The following is a 21,642-nucleotide window of genomic DNA, read 5'->3' as shown; positions in this document are numbered from 1 at the left end:
CACACACACACACACACACACACACACACACACACACACACACACACACACACACACACACACACACACACACACACACACACACACACACACACACACACACACACACACACACACACACACACACACACACACACACACACACACACACACACACTACATTCTTCCCAGCTTTTTGGCAGTTGGTTTGGGATTCATTAGTGAGAGATGTTTTTGTAGCCACAAGTTAAACAAATTTAAAAAGAAAAGAAAATAGCATTTAAGCATACGATCTGAAATTAGGGAAGCAATAATATACGAAGTAAAGATAGATGACGATGGATAGGTAAATCATAGATAGATGATAAATAGGTGGATAGATAGATAGATGATAGATAGATGTAGACATACAAAGAAATATTTCAATTGATGTGCATTCAAAAAAAGATTAATCACAATATTCACTCAGAATATTTTACTGGAGAAAGATGATATTCCAAGGCCATCAACAGTCCACTGCAGGGCTGCAAATTTTGATCTCTGACAAGATGAGTACTGAAATTGAAAGTAAGTCTTTAGAAACTTTTATAGTCATTTGGCAAAGAAATTTCATATCTGTTGAATCTCATAATTAAAAAGATCTGCATTTTATGCCTTTTTAATAATTTTGTAGTAATTGATTTTTACTATATTTTATGAAAGAATCAGCATTAGAAATTTAAAAAATAAAATTATTCTTTCCCCACAAGTAGCTCAAGATGCTTTGAATAAAATCATATTTGGTGTTGGGGAAGCTAGGAATTCTTCCTTCTTCTGTGGTTGTACAAAACATATATTTAATGAACCTATCATTTTGTTTTGGCAGGCATTGTAATTGCTCACTATCAATGTAAGAGAAATTACAGGAGGTGTCTGAGCTGAGAGAAAGGAAAGAATACCTCCCTGTTTAGTAGTTACAAGTTAGAACTGTAGGCAAAGTGTAACATTAGGAAATACAGCTGCTGGTAGACCAGTAGTTTGCCTGTTTGTACCAATAATCCTGGGGTTATTTTTCTTATATCTATACAGATTTTCAAAACTTTGCTGTGGATTTCGTTCTGTCGTTTATAGGCATGACAAGATAACTTGTACCTTTAACATCTCGGCTAAAGCTTCCTTTTAGGCTAAAAGACAAGGAAAATAAATGTAGGCATCCCTTTTAGTCTTTGGGGAATTAGTGCTATCTGTGACATTAGCTTCATTTTGTTTTGGTGGCACTTTTTAGGGCTGTGATTTGCTGTCCATGCAGGGCAAAGCTGACCTCCAAAGGGATGTACGTAAGGAAAAGGTGCCCAAGAGTATAAAGAACTAAAATCTTTATGCCAGAAAACAAAACAAAAAAGATGTAAACCTCAAGTGTACTCCACCCATTTATACTTCTTAGCTCCAAACCACAAAGCGAACAAAAAAGTACCTTCTCAGACTTGTTTTTTCGATCACATTTTCTGAGAAAAGACATGGTTAAGTTTTAAATGCACTGTCCTGGGCTTACTCTTAGATATCGATCTTTTCATAAAATTGAAAACAGCTGATACCTCTTAGAGAGCATCTGCCTCACCCCCCCATACCACACCCGTTTCCTGGGTCACTGGTCCTGTGACCAGCCTTGAGCTGCAGGACCTAGAACACACAAAAGCTCTGCTGATTGCCAGATGTCAAAGTCACTTCATTTTTAGACCAACCTTCTTGCTAGCAATACATACAACGTCTTTTTTTTTTTTCTCACCTCTAACAAGAAGTTTTTGTAAAATTAGAGCACAGTCCATTTTGCTTCCAGAGTTGTTGCTCCAGAATTCCTTCACATGGACCTTGTCTGTGGGCTAGAGTATATGGCTGGTGTGAAAGTCAGTGCTGCAGATCACACTTAGGTTGAAAAGGAACTCAGAAGAGAAGTTATATTAATGTTTCCTTTAGGTGTTAAATAGAATAGCTGGAAAAGAGATTAAATAATCATTGACTAAGCCCCATTTTTGAGCCCCATTTTCCATTGATCTGTAGCCCACATGTCCATTAAGATTGTTGGAAGGACCTAAAAACACTTGTAGCCAGATTTGTTAAAATTGACATCATCTGCTAACAGAGTGTAGGCCAAGAGACTGCCTAGATTCCCGTTTCTCAGTGAGGACAAGTAGTCCGCTAATTTAAAAACAGGAAAACATAGGAGGGAAAATATGAAGAGTCCTAAAACCCCATGTTCTTTGTTTTGTTTTGTTTTGTTTTATGAGATGGAGTCTTGCTCTGTCGCCTACACTGTAGGGTAGTGGTGCAATCTCTGCTCACTGCAACTTCTGCCTCCTGGGTTTAAGTGATACTCCTGTCTAAGCCTCCCAAGTAGCGGGCATCTGCCACCGTGCCCGGCTAATTTTTTTATTTTTTTATTTTTAGTAGAGACGGGGTTACACCATATTGGCCAGGCTGGTATTAGACTCCACACCTCAGGTGATCCGCCCAACTCAGCCTCCCAAAATGCTGGATTTCAGGCATGAGCCACTGTGCCTGGCCCTAAAAACCCATGTTAATGTTAATATTTTAAAAGATAAGGAAAATTAGAGGAGTTACAGGCCCCTCCATACAGGTCCCTACATTTTGACTTGCCCTCAAGTTTAAATAAGCACTAAGCACTTCAAGTGCAGAATATCCTCCTCAACATTCATTCCAAGAATCAGCCGACCACAAACAAAAAGTTTATCTGCTGAAGCAATCTGATTTTGACACCTGTTCACCCCGCCCTCTTGCCTTCTGCCCCTACAAACTTCCCTGCCAGTTTTACCCCTCCCTCTCTCCGAAAGACTTGTCCCCTTCTGATTGATTTTGAGACACTTGAGATTTCTGAAAGGGACGCATTCTCCCTGGTGAAATATCTGTTTAAGTAAAGTTTCCATTTACCTAAGTCTGCATTGATTTTTGATCGAACACCTAGCACTCTCAATACTGTTTGCCCTACACCAGTTTTGCACATTGCACATTACCTTTAACATACTAAATGTCGTCTCTATTTAACTTCTTCCATTTATTATGTTTATTGTCTCTCTCCCTCCATTAGAATATAAACTGCCTGACAGCAGGGTGCCTTTCTGTTTCATCTACTGAATTCCCATCACTGACTACAAACATGATAAGTGCTCAAAAAGCTTTTGTGAATTTAATGAATAAACTTACTCTTACCCATGACATGGTAAGAGCAGGCTTTGTCTAATACATAAAAATATAGACTAAAGAAATATTTGCTACTGGTTCTGCCAGGATCTCATTCTCCACCCTAGTTAACTGAATCTCTGACGTGTTTCTTGAGCTTGTTTTAAATTCTTGTTTTAATCCTCTAACTCCTCTAAAACTGTCCTGCTTTTCTTAGTTCTTCCTAATTTCTTTTCCTCTCTACCCTGCAACTCAGCTCAGAAACTGGGGTCTCGTGACTTGTGGACAGTTGTCCCTGATGCTGTTAACCCACAGTATTTTCAATCAAAAAGTTTCTCTGAGTAGATCCCTGTGCATTTCTGTCAAACTCAGATCCCAGCCGTACCAGCCACCTGTTTAGCCCTTCCCTATCAGATCCCAGGTATACCAGGCATCTGTGCACCCCAGCTTTCCCTCCTTCCTTGGGCAGGTACCGTTCCTGTTTCTGACACCTCCAGTCATCCAAGTCCTACTTTAGTGAACAAAGTGCCTTATAGCCACATCCTAGACAGAAAAAAAGAAATATCATTTCTTCGTGATCATGCATAGATAATATTTGTGGAGTGAATTTGTGTCAAAAAGATCTGGGGACACAGTGGTTTTACATTCTAAGTTATTCCTCTATTCCAAGGACTTTGGCAAAGGGAGGGGAAAGAATCAAAAGTTTTATGATGATCATAATGAGTTTCAGGTCATGACCACATAATTCACCTTGTTATTACTCACTGCTGATCCTTTAAGTAAAATACTAGAGCCCCAGTAAAATGAATGAGATACCAATGCCTGAGGATTTCACCCAAGCATCGCTAATTAAGGGTTATCTTCAAATGCATTCAAGCTACACAAGTCTCTTGAGTTTGCATAACTGAGCTGGAAATCAGTTGAAGGAACTTTATGGGATTTTTAGCCCAGGAGGGAAAGCAAGAAAGTTAGAAAACTCAAAACCATGGGGAAACAAAATAAAAACACAAAAAAAAACTTTCTTCACATCGAAAAATGAACGTTTTGTTTCTGATCTTTCTTTTTTAATGTAAGAAAAGCCTTACACTATCTTTTGTATCCTCTTTGTCTTGTTTTCCAATTTTTACACCTCCAAATGAGGTATAGGGTGAAAGAAAGAGCCTTAGAATTCAAGTCAGGAGTCTCAGGTTTTACCTTCCCCTATTCAATATGAGTCTCATGTATGAAATAGAAATACAAATTACTTACTGTATCTACTCGATGGTGTAATAATGTGGATTAAACGAGAGGATGAATTGAAAATACAACAAGTCCTCAATGTCATCCACAGTTTCTTGGAAACTGTGACTTTAAGTGAAAGGATTTGTAACAAAATAGGTTAATTGATACAAACAAGTTCCTACAGCATATTTTTGGTCACAGAAACATCACCAAACTTCTAAATAAAGACCAAAGCGCTTCTAATAGTAAGCGGCAAAATATTTATATATATATATGTGTGTGTGTGTGTGTGTGTGTGTATATATATATATATAAATATATGAGAGTTATATAATATATATATATTATATATATAAATAATATACATAAAAAATCTTTCATATATAATCTTCCATATATATGAAAAATCTCATACGTATATATATGTGTGTATATATATATATATATATATATATGTGAAAGATTAACAAAACAAATAATTGCCCAATTATTTCAGTTCAGGGTCATGGGTGGCAGGAGCCTAGAAGTCCATGGTGGCCTGTAACCTTGTTTGGAATTAGAATATGGAGCTGATCCCATAGTTGGCCTCAAGGGAACCTTGGACAGCCTTGTGATTGAGAAGGCTACAATAAAAGTGGAAAGTTGGGGCTCTAGAAAGCACATGAGGCTCTCTGTGGGAACAAGGAGAGCAGAGGAATTAGATGTTATGAATTAGATAGAATGGAGAGATGATGGTAACTAAACTTACAGAACCCATCTTGTTATGTCAATATTTACAACGTAGACAGCATGGCCTGTTGCATTTCAAAGACCAAAGAGCCTTCTAAACCTTTGCATATAAACACAATTACAGGGTTTAAACAGCAAGGGTTTATTTTTTAAGGCTATAATAAGTATATAAAGGTTATATAATTGACAACACAGTCTCTATAAAAAGTTTTTTTAGCCACTCCAATCCTGTTTCTTCTATGAACTGTCCACATTACTTGCCCAACCATTTATTTTTTACAAAATTTCCTTAATTTTTTCCATTAAAAAATTTGAGTTGTCATTTAATTTTGCATGTAACTTTGCCCAAACTTTATCTATGTTTTGAGCAACTTGAGCATCAGAAATCTGTTTATTTTGTATCCTCCAGGGTATGAAGCATGATTCTTTTCCCTAAAATAGTAGCATGTATGATTTTAAATTCTATCTGCCAGATGAATTAATACAAGTGAGTAGTAGAATCATACCTCATCTACCAGAATTCACTGTGCTAGCAGTCTTATCTATTTGAAATATATGAAAGAATCTATAAGAAAAAGAAAATCTTTCAAATATCCAGAATAAATATTACCAATCTCATTTTTACCATCTTAAATGAGGATTAAATAAGTAAAGGCAAAACCTAAGACGATACATCTAGGAATTATTTTACAATATGACACAAGAATTAAGTATAGCATCAGTAACGTTTGACCAAGTGAAACAAGCTTTTTTAGATAATAAACTTGTATTTTTTTTTTAATCCAAACCCAAGCAGCCTAAACCCCTCTTCTTGCCATAGAGAGAAGCCATTCTCAGATAACAAAGAGCCTACGCAAAGTAATTTTGCAGAGTATACTTTGAAGGGGGGAAAGAAAATCCTTCAAATTTCAGCATTTTTATGGATGAATGCAGTAGGCAATAGAAACATGAATAGCTTTTTAAAAAGTGCAATAAATGAAAGCTGTTCATAATTGGTGTTCTATAGGGAATTACAAACAAAGAATTCGAGAAGTCTCTAGAATTACACTTTCCACACAGATACAAGGTAGTGACTTATCTGAAACAGAATTATTGGGCACCTCTGGCATGGAGAAGCATGAATCACAGAAGAGACTCAGCAAAATGTGTAAAATCATACATGAATTAGTAAGAACATCTAAGCAAGCACAAGAAAGCAATCTTACTAAAAATATTACTGTAATATTACTAAAGAGAACACATTACTATAGGACTCACTGTCACCTGAGAGAGCAGTGCTGGGAAATATCAACCTGTTATAGCTTTATCAGGATATTGTTTGTACTGTGAGATGATAACATTGTACTTAAGTAAACCAGTTAGTAAGTCATTCACATTTGATCTTATGTATTAAATTATTCACTCATAACTAGTTCTTTATGTTATCTTTAAAAAGCACCAAGTAAAAAGCACTGTTCAGATATTGTTACAAAGAGGTTTTATATAGCAATTGCAGGTACAACTTAGTTGCTCAAAATGATGGAAACTCACAAATGTGGAAAAGATGATTTAATAATTTTTTCTTCAAAATTAATAAATATAAATAAATCACAATTAGAAATGCAAAGAAAAGTTAAATTTAAAACCTATAAAGATGGCCCTGGTAAAAATAAAATAAGCCCATTTTGAAAATTTAAAAACATGCATTTTTAAAACCTAAACTTCCAGAACCCACCTTGTTAGGTCAATATTTGCAGCTTAAATCAGATGAAATTATAAAGTAATATTTGGGGTTTGGCTGCAACTGAGTGTGGGTGTTACCTGAACTGTAAACATTTTTTGGAGGAGAACTGTAATGCTAGCAAAAAAGCAAACACACATGGTGAGCTCAATGTTTTCTCAACTTTCTGCCATGGGGAACTTTCAGGGATCCGCATGTCACAAGGAGATGGAGGCGAAGGAATGCACAGCAGTGTTGCTGAGCTAGGGTGGCAGAGATCAAAGTTGAGGGCTGTGATTGCAACTGGAATTTGCAGGGCAGATTAGCAAAGAGAAGGGCACTATTCAGACAAGAGTCCTCAGAATGCTATATGGAGAAATCTCAGTGGATCCTTGGCCCAGAGCTGACCTGTACATACACAGAGCCAATCCCTTCTAGAGCTCACAGGAAATACCACTGTGCCTGCCAACTGTGTTTCTGAGTACAAAGGAAATACATTAGAATTCAGCAACTAAAAACAAGAAACTCAAATATTTGGAAATCAAACAACACACTTTCAAATACCACATAGGTTGAAAAAGAAATCACAAAGGACGTTAAAATATTTGAAATGATCATAATAAAAACACAGCAAATAAAAAAAATTATTCACAACTAAAGCAGTGCCAGGGAAAATTTTACAACCTTATAAAAATCAAAGACTAAGAAAGAGTGGTTCATGTTGCCACCTTCAAAGGTTGGAAAAAGAAGAACAATGTAAACCCAAAGTAAATAGAAGGAAGAAAATAATCAATATGAAAAACTATATCAATAAAATAGTATACAAACATTTTAGAAAGAAAGCCAACAATAGAAATTTTTTAAAGAACACCAAATATTTCCAGAGCTCATATTATGCACCACGCTTTCTGCCATGAGCTGATTACACAGATTAAGACAATGCAGCCCATCTGCTCCTGTCCCCAAGTTCACCGTATTTGAGCTTTGAGTCATGTATTTCACAAAGTGATTTCAACATAATACATCTGAGAGTTCATCAGTCCAGCAGTGCCTAGAACACAGTAGAAGCTCAATAAATATGTGTTGAATGGATGAATGAACTTTTCCCTTAACACATGGGGAGGGCCACAGAGAGGAAGGGACTTTCCCTAAGGTCACTGACGTCTTACTTGGTACAGCCTGAATTCTGTTCTCCATACCAGACACCATTCTCTGCCAGCTCAGACTCTAGTCTCAACTCTCTTATGCCGTTAGAGAACCTTAATAACTAGTTCTGTGTTTAAATTCCCCAGCAGCCCATCTTGGAAAGGCATTTCCTTAGCATTCCTGTTTGTCTCGTGCCAGCTCGCCAGCCAGGGGGCCCACCGAGAGGTGAGCCAGGGGAAAGTGAGTGAGCGCACAGACTCATAGTGCAAACTGCAGCTCCGCTTAGCACAGGGGAGCTGATCTGTGTTGACTCATGCCAGCAAAAGCCACCTTTCCCAAGCTCTGTTACCTCTCCAGCATAAGTTCCTGTTGCCTGATTGCATCTGGTGAGTCAAATTTTTGTGGGGTAGAGCCCAGGTATAACTGAGACAATAGGACTCTTTCCCACTAGTGGAGAACTAAGCTTTTGCAATGAAAAAGACAGAGGGAAAAAATAACCCATATTGCCCTAAGACAATTCAGATTAAGAGTAAGACACTCAAATTTTAGCAACTCAAAAGGGAGGCAGAAACAGCTACAGCTACTGGGGACATGGGAGGATGCCTAGGAAGGAAGTGGTTCTAGGCACTGGCACTGGAGAAGACATAGCATGTCCTATCTCCTGAAGAAATAAAACTAACAGAAATTACTTATATAGCATGCACTGTATGTCAGGAACTATTGTAAACACTTTATAAAATAAATATAAATTATTTAATCTTCACAGCAACAGTACAACATAAATACTGTGAGAGCCCCCACTTTACAGATGGCAAAACTAAGTCAGAGACAGGTTAAGTCACTTAAATTCACAGAGCTAATCAGCGGTAGACTCTAGGCAGTCTGGCTCCAAAGTCAATGCTTTTACCAATCCCTCAACCCCATACTACATGAAGAATCAATTTTACTATGAACATGGGCTCCTAATTAGATAGGTAGACAAGCCCTGGAATTCTCCAGAGGTCAGAAACCTGCAAAAGAGCAAGCACTCTGAAGCTCAAGCCTTGCAGACAGCTAAGCATTGATAAGACCAGCTGTGTCTACGCCTTCCTTCTCCATTCATTCACTAGTAGTCATTGGACCCATTAGAGTTTGTAGATATGAACTGAGTTTGTACTCTGATAGTTTTTTTTAAAAAGCGAATCACAAAGTTTGATTTTCCAGCTACCATAGTCTAGTTTCATACAGAGTGGAGACTATCTGAGACTCAGAGAGAGCAAGTGGATGTTTGGAGAGTAGCCGTCTGTGAGTAGATAACTTGATCTGTGCGGGCCGTGCTGTGCTGTTTCTGCGCTTATGGAGATTCCAGTCTAAAAGGAAAGGCCAGTATTAATCACCTAATCCATTAGTGAATGCTACCTGCAAAGCAGGTGAGGTGCGCTGAAGGAAAGGAAGACAGGTCAATATCAGGGACTCACAAAGGAAGCTGAGCTGGCCCTGGAGCAGCAGAAGGGCTTGGCTTGAGAAACAGGTGCTTGGATTGAGAGCTGAAAGATGAAAAGGCTTTTTTTTTTTTAAGGTGGCACAAGAAAAAAGATGAGAAGATAATTCTAGGTGGTATAAATGGCACTTGCAAAGGCAAGAGAGGGCAGGCTCTGAAGCCTCCTGGTAAGGCCAGCCCCAAGGCAGGGAGCAGGGTACGGAATGAGTTGAGGCTGGAGTGGCAAGGAGCGGCAGGCCATGCAGCAATGGACAGAGTCACGATCTCTGTGCAAAGAGCACTGGGGAGCCATGGAAGGACATAGACAGAGCAGTGGCATGAAGCAAGAAACACCTAACGTATCTAATAAGTGACTAGACTAATACTCAAACTCAGATCCTTTGCCCTTCTTCCTCCCAATCTCCAACCTCACTGCGTTTCACCAGCCCAGGAAGTTCTGCCAGTAGAGGTCCTCAACAAGCCACACAGATCACAAACCTCAGGGTTGGCAGGGACTTGGCTGTCTTGGAGACACATCCACTGGCTAAGCACTCCCTTGAACTCTCTGAATCCCAGCCCATCTCCAGTCCGTGTGAAACTAGATTCCTGGATTCAGCATATGCTTAATAGCTGAGTCATCTCTATCAAATTAAATCACTTCTATGAGCCTTCCTTTCTACACCTGCACAACGGGAGTGCCAGTGTCAACTGATCATTAAGATAATGTAGGTGATGTTTTCAGCACCATAGCCAATCCTTAGCAGATGCCCAAAGAGTGACAATTGAATCTGAATTCAACCATTCATCTTGAGCTATATCTTCCTCCCACCTCAGCTGTGACAGCTCTAAGACATTATCCTGCATATCAGACCGGGCTTATCATTAAATAAGCCTATTAGTCCACTAAATAATTATGCAGGTTATAGCAACCCATAGCTAAAACAGAAATTTTTAAAAAATAATAAAATTACCCACAGTGGAGAAAGGAGAAACTGAAGAAACGTCATCTTTCTGGTATAATTTTCCATGTTTTATTCCTGGAAAAATAGCCAGCATAAGTTTGCATGGTGTTTAAAAAATTAATGTCACCTCACCAGAAGACAATGAGTTAAATATTTCCATTGAAAATAAGCATTTGAAAACAGTCTCTATTTGTATATTTCTTCATCTATTCAATTTAGAATTTGAGCTCATTCCATGCTAAGTGTTCTGAATCAAAAAGATGAACAAAATTCAGTGCCATTCTTCAAAGACTTCACAGTCTACAGAAAAGGAAGATATTTAAACAAGTAATTGCAGAATTGGAAATTGGAACTGATGTACTTAGAAGGGTTTTGAACAAAGGACACGGCTGTGACTCTCTCCGCTTTTGCAAACTTCAGGAAAACCACAGGTGAGTTCCACCTGAGGCTAATTTGAAGTTTGTGTTCTGAATTTGCCAACTAAGATAAGAAGGAAACATATTGATAGCAAAAAGAATAGCTTGTGCAGGGAAGTGAAGGCCCAAGAAGGATGTGTTTTCTCAGAAACCTAGAAAAGCATCCCCTTCTCAACCTCCAGGGAAATCAAAACAGACACTCAGTGATGGGTCCCGAGCAATTTCAGATTCAAGGAAAGTTCTAAATTACTGGAATTAGATATGTTACATCTAGACTATCATGACAACCTGACTTCAAGTGTTATTTGCTGAAAGTGCAAAGCAGAGGAAAAGGCCATTCTGTGTGTGCAGCACCCTTGTGGTCTCACAAGTACGATGCTTCATGACATATGGAAACCTGTTGCGTAACTGAATAGTCTGGGGCTAATTGCATCTGACTATGTTATTCTAAAGTGATGGGTTGAGATGTGCAGTGGATAGGAGAAAACAGGTTTCTAGAATTGCCGCGGGTGACTGTTTGCTCTGACCTTTACTGAATTTAAACAAGGGAAACAGGATGCAGTGGGGTGCAAGTTGTCAGCCAGCACATGAGGAGTGGGGTTGACTTATTTGTCAGTGTGGCTTACAAAGGTGTCTTGTATTCATTTTAAAACAAATTCAACAGCTGTGATTCTGCCTTTTCCTCCAAGTAAAGGCTTATCTTTTTCCCAAGCTAAATGCATCTGCACACCCATCCAGCTCAGCATCATTATTCATATGGAACTTTTATACAATTCCTTCTAAAAAACACAAATATTCTCATTTGCTCCTCACAATTATGAAATATTATTATTCCTCATCCAACCTTCATTTTGCAGATGAAGAAATCAGAGCCCAGAGAAGCTGAGTAGCCTACTGGTTGCAAAGTGAGGGAATCATGACTCGTGTCCACATCATTCTACTTGCAAACACAGTGTTCTGCTGGACTGCTCTCACATTTTAGTTGGGAGAGGCCTGGGAGAACCGCTTGTGCCTTTAGATAGACACACACATCCTGAGGTGGCCCAGGCTGATAAGAGCAAATATTAAGAAAATGGAGATGGTTAGAGTGAAGACTAACTTCCCACGGCAGATGGGGTCTATGAGGAGGGAAGAATGGATGCCTGGACCAGTCCTGTTATGAAGACAAGTCTCACGGTGCTACTGTGCCTCCATGAGCTCCTGTGGCCCAGAAGCTGGCATCCTGTGAGTGGGTAGGCTGACGATTATGCCAACTAACTCAGCAGGGATTTACATTGTCATTGAGGTCCATTCACAAGTTAGTACAGCTCCATAGATTGTAGGACATTTTCCAGGCTGGAGCAAATAAGTTATTGCTTTCAGTAAATCCTCTCCCTCCTTCTCTTTCTTCTACTTCAGATTCGGGATGATGGAGTGGGCTGAGTTTTAAGACTATTCTGTCTGTTTATAATATTCTCTGGGTGACCGTATCTGCAGAAATCTCTTGCAGTACTGAAGTCCAAATCCAACACAACACTGTCACCAATCTATAAGCTCCATTTACCTCAGTATCCCTAGTGAGTACATCATAACTTCAGAGATACACAAAAAATACTTGCAGAAATAATATGGAATTATTTTGTGAAGTCCAAAAAATATATATCAGGTTTTATTCATGGTATTATGTTTACAAGCAATTACTTGACTCGCAAAACCTGCTTGATATGAAGTGTGTTATAATGGCTTTCTGTTGCTACTTCTCCGAAGTCCTGAGCAATTCCACCATCTGGGGGAAACAGCTAATATCTATCTGCCTGTTCTAAAACATGGCATGCAAGCATATACACACATAATCCCCTTTCATTTTCTAATATTTAGCAAACTATTAAATGTTGAACAATTTAACAATCTATTGAGTGACTTTTCATTTGCTATCAAAGTAGACAGATACATGGTCCTAGGGAAAGCACAAGAGCATTAGTGGTATATTATGGGACCTACAATCTCTTGGCATATTAGGCAAGTTACTTAGCTCTGAGCTTCTATATTTTCACCTGCAAAGTGAAAATGATAATAGTCATTGAGTTGCAAAAAAAGAAATCATAGTGAAGTCACGAGGGGTCATGTTTCCTGAGTTCAAAACCTTCTTTCACGACTGTAGTGGATGCTGTAGTGCTCCACTCAGATTCCAGAACTAAGAAACTCCTGCCCACAGCTGCTGCGAGTATGGGTTGTTGATATCTCACAGCCAAGTTTCTTCTCAGGAAATGTCCTCTCTTGGCCAAAAAGGACTGCTTTGTCTAATGCTACACCCTTGTCGTGGGGACAGTCTACAAGGCTTCAAAGTCTTGGCATTCTTTCTTCAATTCAGCTCTGAAGGGTTATTCCAACTCCAGAAATGCCTGGAAAGTCACCTGCAACCACTATGACCCAATCCTGCTTCTCTGGCCCCCTTACAGGTGCTGCTCCAGAAAACGCCCCCAGTAAACTTTACACAAATAAATTTCAAATTCAGAATCGGCTTCCTGGAGTCCTGGCAGTTCTATGAAATTCACTGCTTATTGAGTACAGAGATCACATAGATAATGACACGTGGTGGAACTGGAACCGAAATTCTGATAAGAGTCCTGTGATTTCAAGTCTAGGTCTCCTGTTGGTCTCCATCATTCTACCTCATTAATGAAATAGGTTGGAAGAAGTCAAAACACAATAGATCCATATATTTCAGCTCATTAATAATCAACATATTCTAGTCTTAGTGGCAATTATTTTTAAAAACTTGTATACATCATTCTGATCAGTGTGATCTAGTCAGGTTTTTCTACTACAGTGGGGCAGCCTGGAACTCAGTCAGATATACTTGTCTTTCTCACGTCTTTATGGGATTCATTTTTATATTTTTTAAATCACATTTTGAACTGACACAGAGTGCAATTTTGGGGAGGTGAGCCTACAAATGAGCAAAGGTCACTGCCATGCATTCCTTCACTTATTTTGTTTTTATCCATCCAAGCAGTCACTATGTATTGTGTGCTTTCCATTTACCATGACACATTCTGAGAACTTTCCATACGTGCTCTTCCTTGTCTTCACATCAACAACATGAAGCTTAAGCTGTGCTGAATTTTGTCCAAACTGACTCGGATAGGAAGAGGCAGAATAAGAAATACATTCCAGTTGTCTCCAAAGTCCATGCTTTTCTAAGTATCACATTATATTTTCCTTCCCACTGGCACACAGCTTAAATAAAAGTCAAACTATGAGAAGCATCAGGAAGTAAAATCAGTGTACAGGTGAGAGGATGCACTTACATACATTATCTTTCAAGACTTCCTGGAGAAGGCACGACTTGGCTTTTGGAGTAACCAAGACTCATTTCCAAGTAGAAAGCTCTGTAATTTTGCTTGAAAGATAGAGTGGAAAGGGCCCAGGCTTCAGAGTGTGACTGACTTGAATTTGACCTCTACTTTCATCTATTACTACCTATGTGGCTCTGGACATTTTACCTAACCTCTCTGAATCTTCACTTTGTCATCGTGAGAGACCTCATTGACTTACTGTAAAGATTAAAGAAATCATAAAACACGTCTAGTCCAATAACTGATACTATAGTAGACATTTAACAAGTGATGTTTGATTTGAGCTAATTCAAGTCTCTAGGTTATAGAAAGAAAATGGCAAAAACATAATTAATCAACTTCTCCAGTTTGTGCCTTTGAGAATGGCAAGGCAAAGGAGGACTTTGCTGTTGTTCTCATATCTCATATTATACCATTTGTCATAAAAATTACGCATTCACGCAAGCACACACACACGGACACAAACACTCAGACATGAGCCACAGTCCACAATGAAGGATCACTTAGAGTGCTTAGGCACCATAATAAACTTTCACATAAAGTATGGCAGTAGTGTTCTTAATTAAAATCTCTAAAGAACTCTCGTTGTTGACAATATCACCACCCAAAGCCATATTTACATTGTTAATTATTCAAGTTGTGGTGAATAAGAAACAATGCCCAGGCTTCTCATAAAATTTCCAAAAATTAAACCAGGGAAATGGGCAATAAATGTCATTTGAAATGGTACCGATGCCAGTTAATTACAAGACAACTGTAAAATAATAGGCCATGAGGTGCTTCAACAATGCCTAATTAGTAACTATATGGGCATTTCCTTCGAAAAAATGGCAATTACATGGTGCAAACACTTAGCAGTCATCATCAAAGGCCCTTAACCAATATTAGCTAATTAATCTTCCCTACAACACTCCGGCAGGAGGCAGCACAAGTCCTCATTGAGAGAGGGAGAAGGGAAGGCCAAAAGATGAATGGAAAATCCTCTTCTGCTCAGCATCGCTAAAGAAAAATTTGATACTCACAACCTAGAAGCACTCAGGAGGGATTCCCAGGCCAAGAGAGGCAGATTGTTTCTTAATGAGTGACTTGCCCAGGTGATGTATAAGGTTAATGTGGTGAACTCCTGGCTTCCTCCTGATTTCCTGCCATGGCTTATATCCTGGCTGTCCTTGAGAATTCCCCATACCAAACTGATGTTGCAGGCACACATGCACTATTGCATTTATTAGCCCTTTTCTCTTCTTCTCAGTAAGCAGGCTTTCGATCTCAAATATGCAAAACCACTGGGGGGAGAGGGAAGCTATGCCTCTTTCCACAAAGCCATGCTCGTTATATTATAATATGATTCACAGCTGTTGATTTCAACTTAATATATGAGATCTGGAATTATGTTAGAAGTATGATTGATTTTGATTAGGTGAAGATATTTTTAAAGGAGTGAATTATCTCTTATGTGACTTAACCTACATTAAAGATTTCTGACAAAATCTCATTTGTGTCTAATTTTGTATTCTTTTACCTAAAGAGGGTCCAAAATTTGTATAAGTTCCAGGCCCAAGACAACCTAAGTCTGCCCATCTATCTGGTTGAGTTCTTCCAGCTCTGAGTCAGGGGCCACATTCTGTGGGATTCTGAGGCTCTGATGCCCATTTGAGGTAGACTTAATTTCATAAAGCAAAGTTAGGTTACATCATAAAATGAGGCATGACAAGTTTTTCTCCACCTAACTCCATTTGTCTTACAATACACCTGATTCTTCCCATTTAAAAAGTCACAAGTTTTAATGAGAAATGGAGAAGAAGGAAGGAGAGAATGAAGAGAAAAAGACGGAGGGAGAAGAGAAAGGAGAAGGACAAGATGAGAAGGAGTAGGGATACGTGAGGGCAGCATGTGTTAGGCACCAAGTTCAGTGTTTTATGTGTGTTGTATCCTTTCCACTTTACGGCAACACTATAAAGGGGTATAATTACTCCCTCCACACCATGTTATAGATGTTGGAACTAGGACATGCAGAGGTTAAGTGGCCTGCAAATAAGGGATTTTATTAGCTAGTTTCATAGCTAACAAAATGGTGAGCCTCGCCCAGAACCCATTTCCATTTTATCCTAAATTTTTTGTTCTTTCAATAATCCTGCTTTTAGGGTGAGCTTCCTTATCACCTCTAACCTGCCTCTGAACTCATTGCTGATCAATATCCAGAAGGCATGCATAACAAACATTTGGAATGGTAATATCCTAATAAAGTGTTGGATGAGCCGAGATCCAGTAGCAGGTCAAATCCAAATACAAATGTTAAAGTAACACACACACTTCATAGAAGAGGAGTCATGGCTTGTTCCTTCAGTATCCCCAAAAATGTTTTTGCTCCTTCAGTGTCCTTCTCCCCTTTCATTTTGGGGGATACTTATTTCTTCAGTCCCCTCACAATGGAAGAAGATCGCACAAAATTCAGAGAATAAGTTTTACAGTCTGATAAGCCCCGATCCAAAAATCCTACACTCTATGTGTTATCTGTAAAACGGGCAGAATAATAGCACCTACACTGTGAGGCTAATGTGAGGGATACATGAACAAATGCTTAGGACTGGCATATAGAAAGCATGCAATAATTGTTAGCTATATTTTAAAAATATTTTACCCTATTAATGATCGCTCCTTTACTGAGAGTACACTGTAATAATGAACTGTGTTGGCTTTGGAGTCACACAAACTAAATTTAAATCTTGTATCACGTAGGTACTCTCTGTGTAAACATCGGAAGGAGGGCTGCTTGGCCTCCGTATGCCTCAGTTTCCTTGTTAGTTAAAAGGGTATAGTGATAGCATCTACTTGATATTTTTAAGAGGGTTAGTTGTAGAGATTGAATGAGTCAGTGTATGAAACCCTGGCACCTAGCCAATAACAAGAATTTGATAAATGTTAGCTATAAATATATTTTGGGTAGGCATGCCTTACACACAGAAGAGACTCAGTCCATGTTTGAACCATATAATTAACAAAATTAATTTGACATTCACTCAACAAACATTTGCTTTATACTTACTCTATAGCAGACAATGTCCTATGAGGTAGGGATTCAGAGAAAAATAAATACATAGTCTCTGCCCTCACCTGAGATAACAGTGTCTTCTGGCACAGACAGTGTAATCAGAACTATTAGATACAGGTGGAGGAGAACTATCCTTTTTAGGGCATCCAGGAATGTTGAATAAATAAAGTGTTTTGTAGTTTCACAAAATTTCAGGAAAATACATTTTATCCAACTTCGTACACATCATTAGAGTTTATTTAATCTCAACTCTTACTTCAATAAGGACGAAAGATGAATGAATGATGGCTCCTCTTCCCTGAAGTGACAACTGGTTCCTAAACATCTCTACAGACAGGACTTAGGATAAAGCAGCTGTTTCCACTGCTCAGTAGTTCTAAAGTCCCTCCAGTTATTGATTATACTAAAACATGGTCCTCTCAACATGTCCACTCTTGGTGATTTTCCTCCCTCTAGTGCTGGGTGGAGAGAATCTAACCCCTATTCTACCCAATAGGCCTTTCTCATATGCCCACTCACACTTCTGAGTCATCATTTCTTTAAGTTAAACTTCCAGACTCCCCATGATGAAAGTCTAATGCATCTCTTTCTAAAGGTGAGCTTCCCGATCACAGGAGTGACAACTAGGCCCAAGCTATGAGTACTTGGCACCCAAAGCTCATAGTTTTAGAATCTTCTCCTCCTCAGGCTTCATATGAGCCCTACCTATGTTTGTTAGTTTGGGCCAAATCTGCCAGAGTCCCCTCTCCTAAGTCCTAACTGTTGGCCTAAGCAGTGATCAGTTTCAGCCCCTGGATAAAGAACTGCTTTCAGGTTTGTCTTTGAGGCCTTCAAAGACTTACTAACTAGAAAAATGACTAATGAAAGGATTTCAGGACCCAAAACAGGGCCAGCTGGAGTCCTCAAAGCATTCCCTATTGGCATAAGGCCAAGGCCATTCTATTCTAACTCATGGGCCCTCTTTCAAAGAAAAATTTCTCAGATCACTCCTAAATTCCCAGGACTGCTGCCTCCTGCTGCTGATGGGACTTGTCTGCTGGACTTCCATATTCTTAATATAACATTCTTGAACACTTCTGAAAACAGGGAGTTTGTGAAGCAACTGCCTCTTCTGCACAATTCTAATGTTCTTCCATCTCAGGATAGCATGGAATCTTCCCCCTTGTCACTTCCACCTCTAGTCATTTTCCTTCTCTCTGGAACTGGACAGAACAAGTGTAACCCCTCTTGCACAAACAGATGTTTGCATATTTGACTTTATTGTGCTTCCATTTGCATTTCTGCATTGCTGCTGCTTCAGCTGAAAACTTCACAGTTCCTCAATCGTTCTGTAAAATGATGTTCACATTTGTCATCATCTGAATGTTTTCTGCTGGATATATTCCAATTGATTCATGCTTCTCTTAGGCGATGGCACCTAAATCTGAAAGTCCTAATAAAGCTGAGCATTTAGGGAAAGGATAGACAATTCCACAGTGACTGGGTAGGATATTTGGTAAGAGTCTTCTGTATAATAGAGAGGTCATGGATCATCTAGAAGTCAACCACTGAGTGGATTCTCTGCTATTACGGGAACATAAAACCTACAAGCTACCCAGGAATAGCTTCCTAAGCTTACTGACCCTGAAGGGTGCTCATATCATTTTGGTTCTCCACACAGGGAAGGTATTCACCCACACTTGACTCCCTCAAGAGTCAACTCTCCAGATCTGCTGTAAGGCTAATTCTTAAAACATGTTCATGGTCAACTATCTCATGTGCCAGTCCTAATCCAGATGGTATTTGGCTTAACACTCTATTAGCTGAAAGAATAGAGATCTTTGAAAACAAAAATGAGACCTGTATGGCTTCTTTACATACATTTGAACTAATTTTCATTCCCCTAACTAATGCTCTCTGTGATTGACAGAAGCTGATGACAACTAGATCTGCTTATAGAACTAAATATTTTCAGTTTTCTCTTCACAAAAATAGACATCCAGAGCAATTTTAGAGATCATCATTTTGGTGAAAGTTAGGAGAGCATATAGAAAGAATACATACATCCCCCACCGTCCCTCCCCTATTTCCCCCCAACTGACCCCAGTGTGTAGTGCTCCCCTCCCTGTGTCCATGTGTTCTCATTGTTCAACACCCGCCTATGAGTGAGAACATGTGGTATTTGATCTTCTGCTCTTCTGTCAGTTTGCTGAGAATGATGGTTTACAGGTTCATCCATGTCCCTACAAAGGACCCAAACTCATCGTTTTTGATGGCTGCATAATATTCCATGGTGTATATGTGCTACATTTTCCCTATCCAGTCTATCGTCGATGGGCATTTGGGTTGGTTCCAGGTCTTTTCTATTGTAAACAGTGCTGCAATGAACATTCGTGTGCACGTGTCCTTATAGTAGGTGATTTGTAATCCTTTGGATATATACCCAGGGAGAGATAGCAAGGGGAGAAATGCCAGATGTAGGTGATGGGGAGGAAGGCAGCAAATCACACTGCCACGTGTGTACCTATGCAACAACTTTGCATGTTCTTCACATGTACCCCAAAACCTAAAATGCAATTAAATAAATAAATAAATAAATAAATAAATCTTTCTTATAATTGAGGATTATGGATTAGTGGGCATGGAAGGTTTGAGTTCATAGTCGGGGACTAATATTAATAGTGGTTGCCAAGTTTTGCAAAATGCTTTTAACCAGTCTCCCTTTACCTGGCTACCCAGATTAACTAACACTCCCCATTCCCTCTGCAACATGTGGGGGGCCAGCACCCATGCCAGGTTGCTGGCTGCCCAACATGCCTGCTCCCACTAGCTGGGAAGTACACTAAGGGCAATTATATTTATTCCCCAGCCTGCTCAAGCCAATGGTTAATCTTGTAGTTGTATTAAGTTAATTTAAGTTACACAAACTGATCTAAAAAGAGAGTGGAAAGTGCTGACTTTATGAAAACTGAGCTGAGCACTTTGGATAGCTTCGTAGTAAGATAAATGGCTGTCATGTCAGATGTCAGGGAGGTAATTGTTAGAATCTAGACAGATTCTGCCCCACAATCCTTTTGCAAAAATCAAATTCTTTAATAAATTTAAATTGAAAATTGAAAAAAAAAAAAAAGAAAGAAAGAAATAATACATACATTAAGACTGGACCAGAAAAGCCTTTGATTAGATGGAGGAAGTGTCTTAGAAAATGTGTAGACAAAAATGATCTTCTACTCACTGTCTCAGAAATAAAATCTCCAAGACAAATGCACAAACATACCCTGAGACACACGCCTTCACTTCTGCATTCAAAATCAACCACCCTTTTCTGAGCCCCATACCTAGCATACATGAGGCAGTAAGCACTTGCCACAGAGTCCCTAGACTTGGATATGGTGACTTATTCTGCTTCACATTGGCAAAACATGTTAGGCTCCTCTCTGAACTTCAGATAATGATATCTAGCTGCTTGCAAATCTCAAGAATTATTGAATTATATAGCTTCAAGTTATATAAGTTGGTTAAAATGTTTTGTGTTACTGTCAAATATTACAGAAAGGTAAAATACGAATAATATCATATTCTGCCTCATCTGATACTCAGTCATACACACTGCCCACTAGAATATAAGTGCTAGGCAGCTGGAATTGCTCTCATCTCTGCCGTTTCAGTGTCTAGCATAGCACCTGTCATGTTCTAGGAGCTTGATAAATGTTTGCTGAATTGACTTCCATTAAATTGAATTACTAACTTGCAAGGTCTTTGGGGGCAATTGTAGAATCTCATTTTACATCATCACCATTTCCTTGCTCAAAGCTGACATGAGGAAGTATGCAATAAATGGTGAGTGAATGAATGAATGGTTGGAGAGGAACTGAAAAGATGAGTCTCAACCCTGAATGCACTTTAGAATCACTTAGAGTGCTTTCAAAAATTAATCTCTGGGCCCCTGTCCCAGAGAGTGATTGAAAAGTTTCCCAAGATATTCTAATGTAAAGTCAAGGTTGAGAATCAGTGACTTTGAATGACAGGAAAATACAAGGAAGAGTCCGCTCCTTCCTTTTTTTCCCCCACCAGTGTAGGTTTTACATTCTTAAGTGAAATAAAGCATTCTGAAAGCGTTTTTTTGTTTTTTTTTTTTTTTTTTTCTGAATAAAGCACTCTAAAATGGAAGAATGATGTTGCTACTGCTTTTTAGAAAATACTGTCAAAAAGCGGTTTTCTAGACTGCTGGCTAGTGGACCTACCAGTAGCATCATCTCGGCTGACTTGACCATATTATCTCAGTATAACTGAGCTGTGAAGGCCATTTCAACTGCCAACACCAGGATGCAGGACTTCCGCTGGCCTAATGTTCTGAGACGCTGCCACCTTGTGGCACTCTGCAGCGACACTTACATCAGCTGCCTTAAAACAGGTATATCTCAGATGGCCTTAGGTTTTCCTTGTTATATATATTCTGATATATCTGGAAAATAAATATTTACAAGGAAA

At 39.0% G+C, this 21,642-nt stretch overlaps 1 long non-coding RNA gene across 2 annotated transcripts in view; it reads left to right on the top strand.

Annotated features, from left to right (window-relative positions):
* The window catches only part of LOC116533539, a 43,821-nt gene that overhangs the window by 13,055 nt on the left and 9,124 nt on the right, over positions 1-21,642 (top strand). Inside the window, exon 3 of one of the 2 annotated variants that reach the window (XR_004261340.1) lies at positions 8,095-10,587. The exons of the other annotated variant lie outside the window; for it this stretch is intronic. This is a non-coding gene — a long non-coding RNA (uncharacterized LOC116533539). Of the gene's footprint in view, positions 1-8,094; positions 10,588-21,642 lie in introns of those variants that run through there. 2 annotated transcript variants of the gene reach the window in all.

Source organism: Sapajus apella, unplaced genomic scaffold (assembly GCF_009761245.1).
Source record: "Sapajus apella isolate SASKATOON/1434 unplaced genomic scaffold, GSC_monkey_1.0 scaffold3, whole genome shotgun sequence".
Classification (NCBI taxonomy): Eukaryota; Metazoa; Chordata; class Mammalia; order Primates; family Cebidae; genus Sapajus; species Sapajus apella.
This window is presented reverse-complemented; position numbering and strand designations above follow the sequence as displayed.